The sequence below is a fragment of the Pogona vitticeps genome, chromosome 12, assembly GCF_051106095.1.
Source record: "Pogona vitticeps strain Pit_001003342236 chromosome 12, PviZW2.1, whole genome shotgun sequence".
In the NCBI taxonomy this organism is placed as follows: Eukaryota; Metazoa; Chordata; class Lepidosauria; order Squamata; family Agamidae; genus Pogona; species Pogona vitticeps.
This window is the reverse complement of record NC_135794.1, coordinates 17407334-17422000: the sequence shown is the minus strand read 5'-3', so window position 1 is coordinate 17422000 and position 14667 is coordinate 17407334.

Sequence of the window (14667 nt, the reverse complement as noted above, 5' to 3'; positions counted from 1 at the left end):
CACTAAATTAAACATCAGGGAGCATCAAGGGGTTCCAAGCTACTTTTGTATGAACCCACTAGAAAAGGAAAAGAAAGAAAGAAATCTCCATGACGTGAGCTGCTAGTCCTTGAATAATTCATCTTGTCGGTGTTGGTTTCCAGATGTATAGCATGGCTGGCTCTTTCTTGCTGCTGTTTCTGATCTTCTGCGGAGCTACGGAAAGGGAGTGAGATGAAATAATCCACCTCACAGAATCCAGCTAGTTTGGGCATTGATTCATAGCTACGACTCCACCATCCAGATCGTGAGCCACAGATACTCTCTTTCCCTGTTCTGACAGGAACATCAGAAATCTGAAGCAATGAATTGCAAATCACAAGCTTCAAGAATTCATTGTATTTGTAATATTTTTACCCCACCTTTCTCCTTAAGAAGGACCTAAGGCAGCTTACATCACTTAAATATTTGAAGCTTAAAAAAGTAAGTATAGTAATACTAAAAGGATCAAACGATTAGGCATCCTTCAGTCTCGAGAGACTATAGTAATGTGCTTTGTATGGAGGACTTGGAACAGCATCTAGTGTGGCTGAGAAGGCCAATTCGAGAGTAACCATCCCTTCCACACTGAAGACAAATATAATCTGTCCCCTGTCCAGCACCCTGATTTTGCTGGTTTCGGGACTTCCTCTTCGCCTCAGCCTGCTGAACAAGGGTCTCTTCAAATTGGGAGAGGCCGTGATGCACCGCCTGCCTCCAGGCTGGATGCTCAGATGTCAGGGTTTCCCATCTGTTGAGGTCCATTCCTAAGGCCTTCAGATCCCGCTTGCAGATCTCCTTGTATCGCAGTGGTGGTCTCCCTCTGGGGTGCTTTCCCTGCACTCATTATCCATATAGGAGATCCTTTGGAATCTGACCACCAGCAGATCTCATGACATGTCCAAACCAATGTAGACATCGCTGTTTCAGTAATGTATACATGCTAAAAATTCCAGCTCATTCTAGGACTACTCTATTTGGAACTTTGTCCTGCCAGGTGATACCAAAAATGCGTCGGAGAGAATGCATATGGAACATGTTCAGTTTCTTCCCCTGCCGTGCACGAACGGTGGATCAAACGAATGCCACACTAAAAGATAATAAACAAAAGCAACACAGAGAACACATTTTTAAAAAATGAGGCTCCACAATCCATTTAAAAATCAAATTCAGGTAGCCAGTCACTGAGGGAAAGCTTGCCTGAAGAGAAAAGTCTCTGCCTGTTTGCGGAAGGAGAGCAAAGATAGGACCAGCCTGGCTTCCTGTGGGAGGGAGTTCCAAAGTCTAGGAGCAGCAACAGAGAAGGCCCTCTCCCGTGTCCCCACCAAACACAAATATGATGCAATTAATTCTATTTAATTAGAGGTTTTTAAAATCAAACAACAAAAGTGTAGCTAAATTACAATATGGTTATAAGTCAATAAAATATAACTTCACTTCTTTTTCAGTATGATGGTTACTTTCTTTAAAAATTACTTTTGTAGGTAAACCCTGGGAGCTCTTTTGGGCACTGAGAAGACCAGGTTTGTCCCTGAAGTCGTCTCCCAAACCTGATATAAGCGATCAGCAAAACCAGGCCTTTGGTGGTCACAAAGTGTGAAACGTTGAGCAATTTTTGGAAAAAAAAAACAGAGAAAATGAAAAATAGTTACGGGAGAGAATAAAAAGGCAGGTCCATGGGTTGGTTGACACACTGAACATGAAGATTCCTGTTAGGGAATGCTGCTCCCAATCATTATTATGCTGCAGTCTATTTATTTATTTGTCTGTCTGTCTGTCTGTCTGTCTGTCTGTCTGTCTGTCTATCTATCTATCTATCTATCTATCTATCTATCTATCTATCTATCTATCTATCTATCTATCTATCTATCTATCTATCTATCTATCTATCTATCTATCTATCTATTTATTTGAATTTATATCCCACACCATCTGGCAACCAGGCCACTCTGGGCAGCTAAAACCAATATAAGGAGAGGGAAAAAAGGAAAACAGTCAAAAGGAAAACAAGAATATATAGACCAAAGGGCCAAAGAGAGATTAAGACAAATATTGAAGAAGCGTTTCAGTAAAATAACTCTCCTGCTTCAGAGATATAGTACAGATGTTATCTACATCCTGCCAGTAAGTTGGGAATATATCATTTTGTAATTAATTTTAAGAGCCTGAAAGAAAATAAAAAACTATTGATTCCACTGACGTAACTCTGGGGTGTCATTAATTGCTTGGTTTTAAAAAAAAACACCCATTGGGATAACAACCCGGGACAGTATGTGTGTGTGTGTGTGTGTCTATCTGTACAAGAGCATGTGTCTAGGTAGAGTGGAGGGAGATATTCAGGCAAGGAGGCTGGTAGGCAGATAGATGCTGTCTGGACTTACTAGAGTTTGGAAAAGTTACTTTTTGGACTGTAGAGACCTGAGCCCTCCAGACAGCATAGACTGGAGCTAGACAAGCTCAGGAATTCTGCAAGCTGTGGTCCAAAAAAAAGTAACTTCCCCAACTTCTCTGTTATTGACCAAATGCAGTTTTTAATCCTAGGCGTACAGCTGTACCTGGTAAAGAGCAGAGCTGGAGAAAAAAAGAAAACTTGAAGTCGTGCCAAGACACTGTTGTTTATGTTTTTCCTTTCCTTCTTCCTCTGCCTCCACCTGTATGGTTTACACAAAAGGTGACCGAGGGCTGTTCCACATGGAGCATGCCTTCTTCCTCTTGGTTGGCCATGAAGGGTCATGGAACTTATTGGGAATTGTTTCCAAATTCCCTTTTAAAAGGTCACCGCTTAAATGAAACTCTGTTTCATGGTTTCACACTCCACCATGTCTTGAGGACAACATTAAGAAGTCTTTTGAAAATATTTAAGAATTCTTTTTTAAAAAAAATAGTTACAAATTCAATTTCTATGCTGGTGTTTTTCTCTCACAGAGCTTTCATGGGTAGTGGTCATGTTTGAGTGTTAAATTCAAAATGAAGGTTCTGACCGACCATCAACTGCAAACAAAGGAAGAACAATGATACTCAATTCCAACTCTGAACAAAGCAAAACTAAGTATTAGCCTTCCTTTTAGAAGCAGCACAAAGTATAGACAGTGACAGAAAAAAAAAAAGAAAAATCACTATATGCGCCAAGAGAAACCTTACGTCATGCGGATGGCATGGAAAATGTTGATAAAATCTGTGTACAAACCATGTAGAAAAACAAGGGCTCCATCTGAAACAGGCCTAATTGGAAAGAAATGATCAGCAATATGGGGTGCAATGGTTCTTTCTCATTATAATGAAAGCGAGTTCCCAAACTTGGCTGTCATCTTATTTTATGTCTGCTCCAGTATCTTAAATCTCATCTCTGGCTTCTGAAGTTTTATAGAGTCATAAATTGTCATCCCAGACCCAAGTTTCTAGGCAGGTGACATCATCCTGGGATAAACCACAGAAACGTTTATTAAAGTGAAATTTGAATTTGACTATTTAACTTAAAAGGAGAGTGAGAGGGTGTGTGAAATTTGTCTTCTAGACGAATTACTGAGCCGGTTACACTAATGCTAGTTAAAAATAAAAATTGGTTTACTTAATCAAACTCAAGGGGAATTCTGTCACCGAATGAGCATCCAGAGAGGTGAAAGAGAGAGGACGTTAGGCAGTAAAAACAGAGCTTTTCATATCTCTATCAAAACTTCGTAGGGATTCGATTCCAGCGACCCTATATCTAAGGCCCAACATTGATGATGATAGCGATGATGATGACCTGGTTGCATTTATATCCCACCTGTTCTTCAGTGACCTCAGGGCAGTGTATATGGCCCTCCACCCCAGTTTATCTGCCCAATAAATCTGTGAACTAGGTTGAGGTGGACGTTTACAACTGGTCCAAGGTGATCCATGGAGCTTCCATGGCCTTGTGGACATCTGAACTCAGATCTCAGGAGCTGTAACCCAACCCTGTAACCATGAGACCACACTTGCTCTCCATGATGACTTCCTGATCATCCATGTACCACTTTCACTCATTTTTATATACAGTATATATAAAACACTGTCTGTGCTCTGATGAAGAGTTCTGACTCCTGTCCTCTAAAGATGCCGGCCACAGAAATTGGCGAAACGTTAGGAAGAACAACCTTCAGAACATGGCCAAGGAGCCCGAAAAACCCACAACAACCATCAGATCCTGGCCGTGAAAGCCTTCGAGAATACATTCCTTATATATCTCACTTACTTAGAAAGTCCTCTTAGGGGCACCAAAAGTCAGTTGTGACTTAATAGCGCGTAACATACACAACCCTACTTCAGCACCAAAACCTAAAGCCATCTATTTCAAAAACAAAGCAACCAATCTCCTGCTGAGATGAAGAAATCAATCATTTCGTTTTGTTCGAGGGCAAAACTATACCCTGAGGTGGGCCGTCTGAAGAGGTCTGGAGCCAGCACACAGCCTTTCCTCCAGTTTACAGAGCTATACTTACTCCCACAGTACCATCACCACATTCACAGTAGTTTTCATTTTAAAAAGGGGGAGGGGATTATTTTAAAAACTCCCTTGTGCCCTCTACAGTTGGGGAAAAAAATGAAAATGGCCCTCAAATATGGAATACACCTCCCCCTGGGAACACAAGAGGATTTCCTGAGGAGTCGGTGGGATCTGTCTAGGCAGTGGTTCCCAACCAAGGGTCCCTAGATGTTCTTGGACTACAATCTCCAGATGCCTTCACCACAAGGTGTGCTGGCCAGGATTTCTGGGAGCTGTAGTCCACAAACACATGGGAACCTAAGGTTGGGAACCTGCTGGTCTAGGAGTTTGAAGCCATTGAAGGTCTGCTTTTGAGCCCTTGGGGGACACCTGCAGCCTGTTGCCCATTCTTTACCCATGAAAGGGAAAGCAAATTCCCTGTAATTAGCTCATTGTTCCCACAGAGGTAAATGCCTGTTTAAATTAAAGATGAATATGAAATACAGTGGTGCCTCACTTAACAAGCGCCCCGTTTAACAATGAATCCGCATAGCAATGTGGATTTTGCAATCACAAAAGCGATCACGTTGCGATGTTTTAAATGGCCAAAAATCGCATTGTGATGATTGGTAAGTGTTTCGCTTACCGATCTTGCATTGCGATGTTTTAAAAACAGCTGATCGGTGGTTCCAAAATGGCTGCTGGGGAAAAAAATGGCCACCCGCAGTGTTTTCGCGCGGTTTCCTTACATACCGGGTGGCGAAAATGGCGGCCGTATGGAGGATTTCCGCATAGCGGTGAGTTTTTCCCCCATAGGAACGCATTAAACGTGTTTTGATGCATTCCTATGGGCTTTTTAGTCCCACATAGCGACGAATCCGGATAGCGACGATTTTTTCAGAACAGATTATCGTCGCTATGCAGGGCACCACTGTATGACGAACCACAAAACAAATCTGACAGGAACATGAGATGCAGAGCTGAGTGAAAGGATGGGCTTTGATAATCAAATGTGTTCTAATGATGTAAAAACATCATTATCATTCAGTTGAGTCCCCAATCTGGATTATTCAAAATCTCAAATCAATGTTCTAATTGGTGAATATTCAAAAGTTCTAATTCAGACAACCTACCCCAGTCAGAATGCTCACCCATTTGTGTGGATGTAAGTACAGAGACCCATGGAGCAGAATAGCTACAAAATCCCCAGAGTTCATCCCTTCCTCGTTAACTGGCACTTGAAGTCTCAAAAACTCACTCTGAGACATTCATAGGAGAAAGGGAAAAATCCATTTCTTTACTTACAGTTGCTTGACGTTACAGTCTTGTTTATGCTCCTTTTTACATTATGCTCTTACTTAGCAACCATCTGAACTTATCCACAGCAAACTAACTGCCACCAACCCAGAAAAGAGGGAGAAAAGACATTCAGCAGAGAGGTGGGGCTCTCTTTGAAATCAAATGCCGGAAGGAATGATTGTTTAGTGCTAGACAGACAGACACTCACTCCGCCCCAGAAAAATCCCTCCCAGTCACATAAACTACAGGCAGCCTGCGAGGTTGCAAATAAAACTCCAACCACAGCAGCCATCTCAGACATTTAATACCCACCGGGCAAAGGGATGAAACATCATTTGATAACACAGCCACACAATTATGACATCCCAGAGAAAAACATCCTAATCATCTTATTACCGGCCGGTGACTCCAAGAAAGACCGGAAATTCACATCTGTCCAGCTTTGTAAGGAGCAATTTATTTTTATGGCTAGCGGATAGAAATAAATTTCTTTTCGCCACGGCTCCTTGGTGCATTGGGAGGGGTGGGGGGTTGGGAGGTGTCTGGGCAGCTCATTCGACATTTATAGATAAGCAAAAGGTCGCTTGAATGTTACGTCTTTCACAAGGCCTGGCAATTTGCCATCTGCCGAAAGGAGAGAAATAACACAAGGTTCTTCAGCTCCCCATTTGGGAAAGACAGGTTTGCGCTGATCAACTTGAGAAGAGCTGGCGCAGATCAATCGCCTGCAAACGGGGGTGGGGGTGGGGTTGTCATGCTTATGAGGTTTAATAGAGTGTGAGAAGGTTGACGTGGTGGCGCTGTGGGCTAAACCGCAGAAGCCTGTGCTGCAGGGTCAGAAGACCAAGCAGTCGTAAGATCGAATCCACGCAACGGAGTGAGCTCCCGTCGCCTGTCCCAGATCCCGCCAACCTAGCGGTTCGAAAGCATGCAAATGCGAGTAGATAAATAGGGACCACCTCGGTGGGAAGGTAACAGTGTTCCGTGTCTAAGTCGCGCTGGCCATGTGACCACGGAAGATTGTCTTCGGACAAACCGCTGGCTCCATGGCTTGGAAACGGGGATGAGCACCGCCTCCTAGAGTCGAACACGACTGGACAAAAATTGTCAAGGGGAACCTTTACCTTTACCTTTACCTAGAGAAGGTTGAGGGCCGTCCATGTTGCTGTGAAGAACACACAGGAAGAGTCAGGTGCTAGTTCACAACAAATGGTGGACTATTTTGCTTTTTTTCTATTCCACATTTTATCGTGCGTCACCTGACGGAGCATCCTTTGCTTGGACGGGCACCTAATAAATATTAATAAAAATGAAGTAACACGGCTCCATTGGGGGTCACCTGGTCTTACTCTATGTTCTCCTACAGATCATGGTTCTTAGCCTCAACTATGGTACGAGGACAAAGACTGTATTGCTTTGTAGCCGATCAGGCTGTACACAAGAGCATAGATTAAACAAGTCTTCAAAACAGTATTTGGCATCCAATGTAAGTACCTATAAACAAATATAAAAGCATAAAATAGTAATAAAATAATAAAATAAGCATCCTCAAAGAAGTATCAAGATGTGAGGTGAACTCACAAGAACTTGTGAAGCAGGCAGTAAGTTTCGTCTTTCCATAGCTCGTTTAATGAATTTAGTCATCTTATAGCAGGGATGGCGAACCTATGGCACGCATGCCACAGCTGGCATGCAGAGCCTCTCTGCGGGCATGCGAGCCATAAGTCGCTGGATTCCCCCTTCTGCTGCCACTTCTACCACTTCCACTTCTGTCACGGCCACCACATGCTGGTTTGTTGTCCCCCCCCGCCCCAGTTTGGGCATTCGAGCCCAAAAAGGTTCACCGTCACAGTCCTATAGGATATATAGCAGTCTGTGCCAGGTAGAAGAAATAAAGCTGTACATAAAAGGGAAGTGTTCTTGATCACAGCTGTCAATGTATAGTGTACATTTGTACAATCGGTGTCAATGTACAATCAGCATCCTGTACCAGGCTGGTCTGTGTGACATCCCTGAATTGCTTTCAACTGTAACGAGTGGAATAGAGCTATACATGATAAAGGTAAAGGTAAAGGTTCCCCTTGACAATTTTTGTCCAGTCGTGTTCGACTCTAGGGGGCGGTGCTCATCCCCATTTCCAAGCCATAGAGCCAGTGTTTTGTCCGAAGACAATCTTCCGTGGTCACATGGCCAGTGCGACTTAGACAGGGAATGCTATGACCTTCCCACCGAGGTGGTCCCTATTAATCTACTTGCATTTGCATGCTTTCGAACCGCTAGGTTAGCGAGAGCTGGGACAAGCGACGGGCGCTCACTCTGTCACGTGGATTCAATCTTATGACTGCTTGGTCTTCTGACCCTGCAGCACAGGCTTCTGCGGTTTAGCCCACAGCACCACCACGTCCCTACAATACATGATAAACTAACTTGTAATTTAAAGGTTAAGAAAGGAGAGTTGAAAAAGAGTAGTTTTTATGAAGTATGGGGCAGAGTTTTGGAATATGTGTTAACAAGCGGAAAAGGGAAAGCTCCAAATCAAGAAACAATGCACTTCTGGAGAAGAGGACAACAGAAGAAGAAGAAAAAGAATATAGATGGAGGAAGAAGATTACAGCAAGAGGTCCCATCTATGGTGGTGGGGAGCACAGTTAAATTGTATTTTGGTTTGTGTAGTTTATGTTTATGTTATAGTTAAAAAAATAAAATAAGAGTAAAAAAAAACTAACGAGTGCAGTCTGAATTTAGTTAACAGTTATCTCAGCTCATGTGAGCTAATAAGGGACAAATACTCTGGCAGCTATGTGGATTACCAAAAATGTGAGGGGGAAAAACAACAACAAATCCAGCAATGCTAATTAAAATTCCACTTCTTGTTTTGAAAATGTCTTGCTTTGGTTGTTATACATGGCCAGGAGGTTGTGACCTATTTCAGAGGCAAATCACTGTTCCTTGGGGCACAGAGAAATAATAATCTTCTCTTTTCACCCTTTTGATTGGGCCAGGAAAGAATCCTGGGTGGGGTGCCTGCCCCATTTTGAGTTTGTCCACCCAATTTAGAGGGGGGGCCCCCCCGAAAGCAATGTTGCTTCAAAATGGGTGTCGTCTGAGCTCTCGCAAACCTTCCCTCTGAGCCCACGTACCATTTATCTCACCCAACTTTGCATCTGAACCACAGAAGACCCTTTGATACATTATGGATGATTTAGATCTGGCAAGTACAACGCGTAAATTAGCACATTGCCGATCCAAGGGCATTGCAATTATCTGTTCGTGGAGACATGGCTTTAATGAACCCACCGCTCTTGTGAAGGATTACTGGTCTAATAGCAACCCCTTCCCCCAAGCGCTTGATCTCGGCAGCCTCTCTTAAGATTCGACTCAAGAGAGCTTTGAATGGTTTCCCGTGAAGGAAAAGAAAAGAAGGGAGCTTACTGAAGCTCAGAGATTGTGTTACCTCCTGAAATAAGCAAAAAGGGTGTTTTCATGGCCCTGTGATAAGAGGGGTGGAGTCAGCCTGAAATTCTCACCTCAAAGAGAATAGACGGGACCCCCCACTGCTCTTCTATTAAGGGTATGCTTTGTCTTGATTACTAGTCCTACAAAACCCTTCAAGACTGCTTTGATTGAGGTTGAGATGGTCTCTCTGTCTAAACAGGTGGAGAGATTCAGTGCGCTGGTGGTACTCTTGTCCGAAGAGCAGATGGCTGCACTATTGCCCGCTTCCAGGACAGAGAGGAATTTATGATACCATCCATAGTTTGGACAGTTCTCAGTTTGACTCCTGTGCTGTTCTCTACATGGAGCTACCCTTGAAGATGACCTGGAAGTGAAGCATCAGTAGCTGTCCAACTCCTTGTACATATTGTGAAATCTGAACCTGTTCAGTGAGCATTCTATCATTAGCACCAGAACATACACAGAGTTTTAGCTCCTGTTCCTCTGAAGATGCCGGCCACAGAGACCGGCGAAACATTAGGAAGAACAACCTTCAGAAGACGGCCAAAGAGCCCGAAAAACCTACAACCAGCACCAATTTGTTTGTTTGAAGCATAAAGAGGTAGGGTGCCAGATTAGCCATTTCCTTTGGTGTCCCAGAGGTAGGGCAGGCATAAAGAGAGCTCTTTCTGGGCTAGTTGATTGTGGAAATGGGATGCTGCTGTCCCATCAGAAGTGATAGTTCATATTCCACTCCCAAACGCTCACCTCTGGGACTCCAAGACACCACTATTTTCTTCTTTTTCCTTTCTTCTTTCCTCTTTTTGACATTTTGATGCCTTCCAGAAGGCCCCAGGACTGAAATTTTGTCCTTGGTCACATTAAGGTTGCCTACCTCTGAAGAATCGGCAAGCTTAAATGGGAAAAAAAATTGCAAATGGTTTTCTGAGTTTTGTGTCGACTTCTTTTTGAAGAGCATCTCAGAGTTTCAGACAAGGTCAGTTCTGGGGAGCATCTCATTGAAGGCGTGGTTCCTACTGGGTATTTGGCATGGATGCCTATAGCGTAGCTTGGAACTATCTTGTGAAATAGAAATGTTACCAGAAATGTTACCTTTTTTTGGACTACAACTCCCAGAATTCCCCATCCAGCAAATGCTCTGGCCCACAGCAAAATGTTGTCTTGACCATCTTGGGGTCAAAGGTGGAAAAGAATGCCATGAGCTCTGAGGATCTCAAGGACAGACGTGTTTTTGCACCGCTGGGATTTCTTGTGAGAAGAACCACACTTTTCTTGGGCAATTCACACATTTACAGGGCATCAGGTGAATTGGTAGCAATAAAGGACATGGAAAGCTATGCAATGCATTGTTAAAAGTGAATGGCCACCACATGTACAATAGGAAATAATGTATGGAACATGCTTAAGTCAAGTAACGTGTAGGTGTGCATTAAGAAAGATGCACACAACTGCTTATGGATGGATATCAGTGCCTCAAAAGAAAAAAAAACCCACAATATTGCTACCTAATGTGATTCAAAGATGGTGAAAAAAAATTGCAGAATGGGACTCAGAGAAATGGGAGAGAATTAGGTCTGAGGTAATTTCACACCCCTGATACAGCCACAAAAGGGTCATTTTATTTTATTTTCCTGTCTGAAGAGAGAGGTCATAGTCTTGCATAGTCCTCCACCATCAGCACATACTCCCAGTAACACCCCCCCCCAAATATATATATATTTTTGGAAGATAAAGAATCACTGACCAGCCCATTTTCAGTCATAAGCATGTTATCTGTGGCCCAGATGGCCAAAAATCTTGCCTTTTGGACTGGAAAGCCCAGCATTCAGCAGCAAGCATAACCAAATACACTTGAGGAATCTGCCAGTTGATCGCTATGGGATTTATGCATCGGTTTGTAGAGCTAGAGGTTGGGAGTTTGATTCCCCACTATGCCTTTATGACAGGAACTGGATTCCATGGTTCTATTCCAGCTCTGCAGTTATAACATTCTAAGATCATACTTCCAAAATGCAAAGGACTTGAGCTATTAAGATATATATATTTTCATTCCCTGGAAGCAGTTAATCTCCAGGCATATTACAGGCCCACCAAGTTCATTTCTAAAAGTTCGGCTACTTTGCTGAATCTCCTGAAGAGTGTCTGTCATGGTTAGAATAAAGGCAGGAGCGAAAGCTTTCTGGGATAATCACAGAAAATTGGAATAATGATGACAGCGGATTCCAAAAATAAAAAGTGTCTATTAATATTCATAATAACACTTGACATTTGTAATGAAATTCTGAGCTAAGATAATAGGATACAATCAGAGCTAACCTCAGGGCATTGTGCTTTTCCCTCCTCCTCCTCCTCTGCATGAGTTTATTGCTTTTAAAAATCAAGTCCTCTTCTGCCTTTGTATGTAAGGACATAATCTCCATCAAATGAGGCTGGGTTAGTCCTTCAAACGACTCATCCAGAAATCAGGAGGCAGTTAGTTCTCAAATGAATGTAAAGATGATTTTCAAAAGCACTGAAAGAGATGCTATGATTCGCCTCTTCCAATCCACTCTATAATCTCTGGCGGAGAAGAGATTTCCTTTCCCCTCCCCACCTCACAACAAAAGGGGAGTTCTCTTTGTCATGACAAGAAATGTAGACTTCAGGGGGAAGAGGTGGGAGAGAGAGAGAGATCCCACCTGGGAAATGTTGCTTATTTTATTGATGATCTTATTTGCTTCCTTTGAGATTTTTCAGATTTTTCTCTCTCCTGCCTTGTATTGTCTTTTCACACTGGGGCATTAATTCCTTCACAAGTTCAACCTTGCCTTTATCACAAAGTCAGAAGAAAACCTGAGAAAAACGTCTACCTCCTCACCCATATCGCCTCATCTGTAAAATGGGTATAATAACGCTGAAGTGTAGCACGCATTTCTGAAATAGGACACGTGAACCTTTTTTGCCCATCCTACAGTACTCTGCTGATACACGAAGTTTCGGTTTTAGTACTGAAACCAGACAGAAATTCAGTGTATGCAACAGAGGCATCTGAACTTGGAAACATTACTTTTTGAGGAACTAGAATCCCCCTGGAATCTGGGTTTTGTAGTACCAAAATATAGCCTCTGTAAATCTCATGGGGATGCAGCATATTGGAAACTAGACTTGCTGGACGTAAAAGGAGACATTGAAAAATCTGATTGTTTTGTTTTCTCCTATGTTTTAAACGTGGGTTGTTGTGTTTTTTTGTTGTTGTTTGTTGTTGTTGTGTTTTTTGCACATTGAATACTAATTAAGGATGAAAAGAAGCCAAATTCTGATCCGTCTCTTTTTCACAGTCATTATCTGGAAAGAGAAGGAAGGAAGGAAGGAAGGAAGGAAGGAAGGAAGGAAGGAAGGAAGGAAGGAAGGAAGGAAGGAAGGAAGGAAGGAAGGAAGGAGGGAGGGAGGGAGGGAGGGAACGAACGAACGAACGAACGAACGAACGAACGAACGAACGAACGAACGAACGAACGAACGAACGAACGAACGAACGAACGGAGGAAGGAAGGAAGGAAGGAAGGAAATTTTGTTTATGTAGTCATAATTGCAACTGAGTTTCCAGGCTGTTTCCCCCTCTCTAAAATTCCAAACAGCAGTTCAGGATGTCAGCAAAAGAATGTATTCCTTCCAACAGCATCATGTTGACACACGGCCCTTTCAGGGAGAGTGAAATCAAAGCAACTGTTTGTCCCCAAAGGAGGTAGCGGGTATCATGGAAAGGCATACAGCCGGGGCAGTTAAGCAGGAGATAAAATGTCACCAGGCATTGAATTCCTCTCCCAAGTGATCTGGCGTACAGACAAGGATGATCCGGAAGGCAGAAGGGCGCTGGGAGGATCTCAAACGGTGACAAAGTCAATGTCATCTCCATCGGAACCATGGCTTTGTTTTTCTTTCTAAGATTTTACTTTTCCCTTAAAATTCATGAAGAGAAACAGAAGGGAGGGAAATGGAACCAACTCTTCCTTCTCTTTAATGCTGACTATTCAAAATAGCTCTTATGCATTTCTTAAGTACACAAGAAGGATGTACAAGGAATCAACTCTGGTGGACACTTTCCCCCACAGATTGTGCCCAGTCTGTTCTTGTTGGACTCTCTGCACTCTGGACACTCTTAGAGCTCCAGAGATCTCAGATTCCTGGATGGCTACAGATACATTTGGAAAATAATGCAGCCATCTAGAAATGAGCACATTTCAACAGTATTTAAGCACTCTCCAGTCAGCAGGGCAAATGTGTTCCAGGAATGAGTACCATTTAACATTGTGCATATTTGGTAAATAATTATAACACAACCTGGAATGGTCTAGAGGGGGTACCGTTTTGTTGGATCCCATGGTATACAAGCAGGGTGTCTCATAACACAGATAGGCGGATGGATGGATGGACACACATGCCCAGCTATCCTGGATTGACATGGTTGACTGCCAAGAAACAGATTTTCAGTGGTTGTGTCCTCTCAGTTGACCACCCTAGTCTTTTTCAGTACCAGGTGAAGTATTGTTGTTGTTGTTGTTGTTGTTGTTGTTGTTGTTGTTGTTGTTGTTGTTGTTGTTGTTCTTGTTCTTGTTCTTGTTGTTCTTGTTGTTGTTCTTGTTCTTGTTCTTGTTCTTGTTCTTGTTCTTGTTCTTGTTCTTGTTCTTGTTGCAATCAAAGTAAGAACTGTTTTTATCCCTTTGAGACTCTTCTATCTTGATGTTGATTTTATATTGGTGTCATGTACTTTGCTGCTCCTTTTATATCACGGTTTCATTATATGCAATCACCAGCAAAGGTTTTAGGTTTTGTATTTTATATGTTCAGCGAATTGAATGATGCCCAGGGAATTCTGTTTATTGAGTAGGAAGTGAATCAGTCCGTCCATCTAGCCGTCAGTCTATCACTCATTGTCTTCTTGACCTTCTCTGCATTTAATGAAAGATAATAGGAATCCCTTTGTAGAAAGGAAGCCAAGACTCACCCATGACATTTTGCTGACAGAGGCAAAGGACAAAATACTCTTCCCCAAAAGCTGGCTAGTTGGGTCTTACTTAAACTCTGACTGCCTCTGCATGAGAGTGGCAGGTAATGAGCACAGTGTGTGGCATAGTATATACTAGAGATGGCAATGAATAAAAAAAATGGTGATTTGTTGTGATTCGTGAATCATCCAGGTTAACAAATCAACAAATATGAATGTATGACTATTCTCTGCCAAATCGTCGAATTGATTCATCAATTCATTTTCACTTTAAAACGCTATAAAACTGGCCCTCAAGCATCTAGAGACACCAAATCTGCAGGGAAGCTTCTTCAGATGGTCTTCTACAATCTCAGTAAGTTTGGTGAACATTAGATAACGGACCCCTGAGTTGTATAGTCACAAGGAGGACAACCCCAGTAAAGTCCCCCCAGGTCCTAAATCACATTGAAGCTTCCTCTGTCTT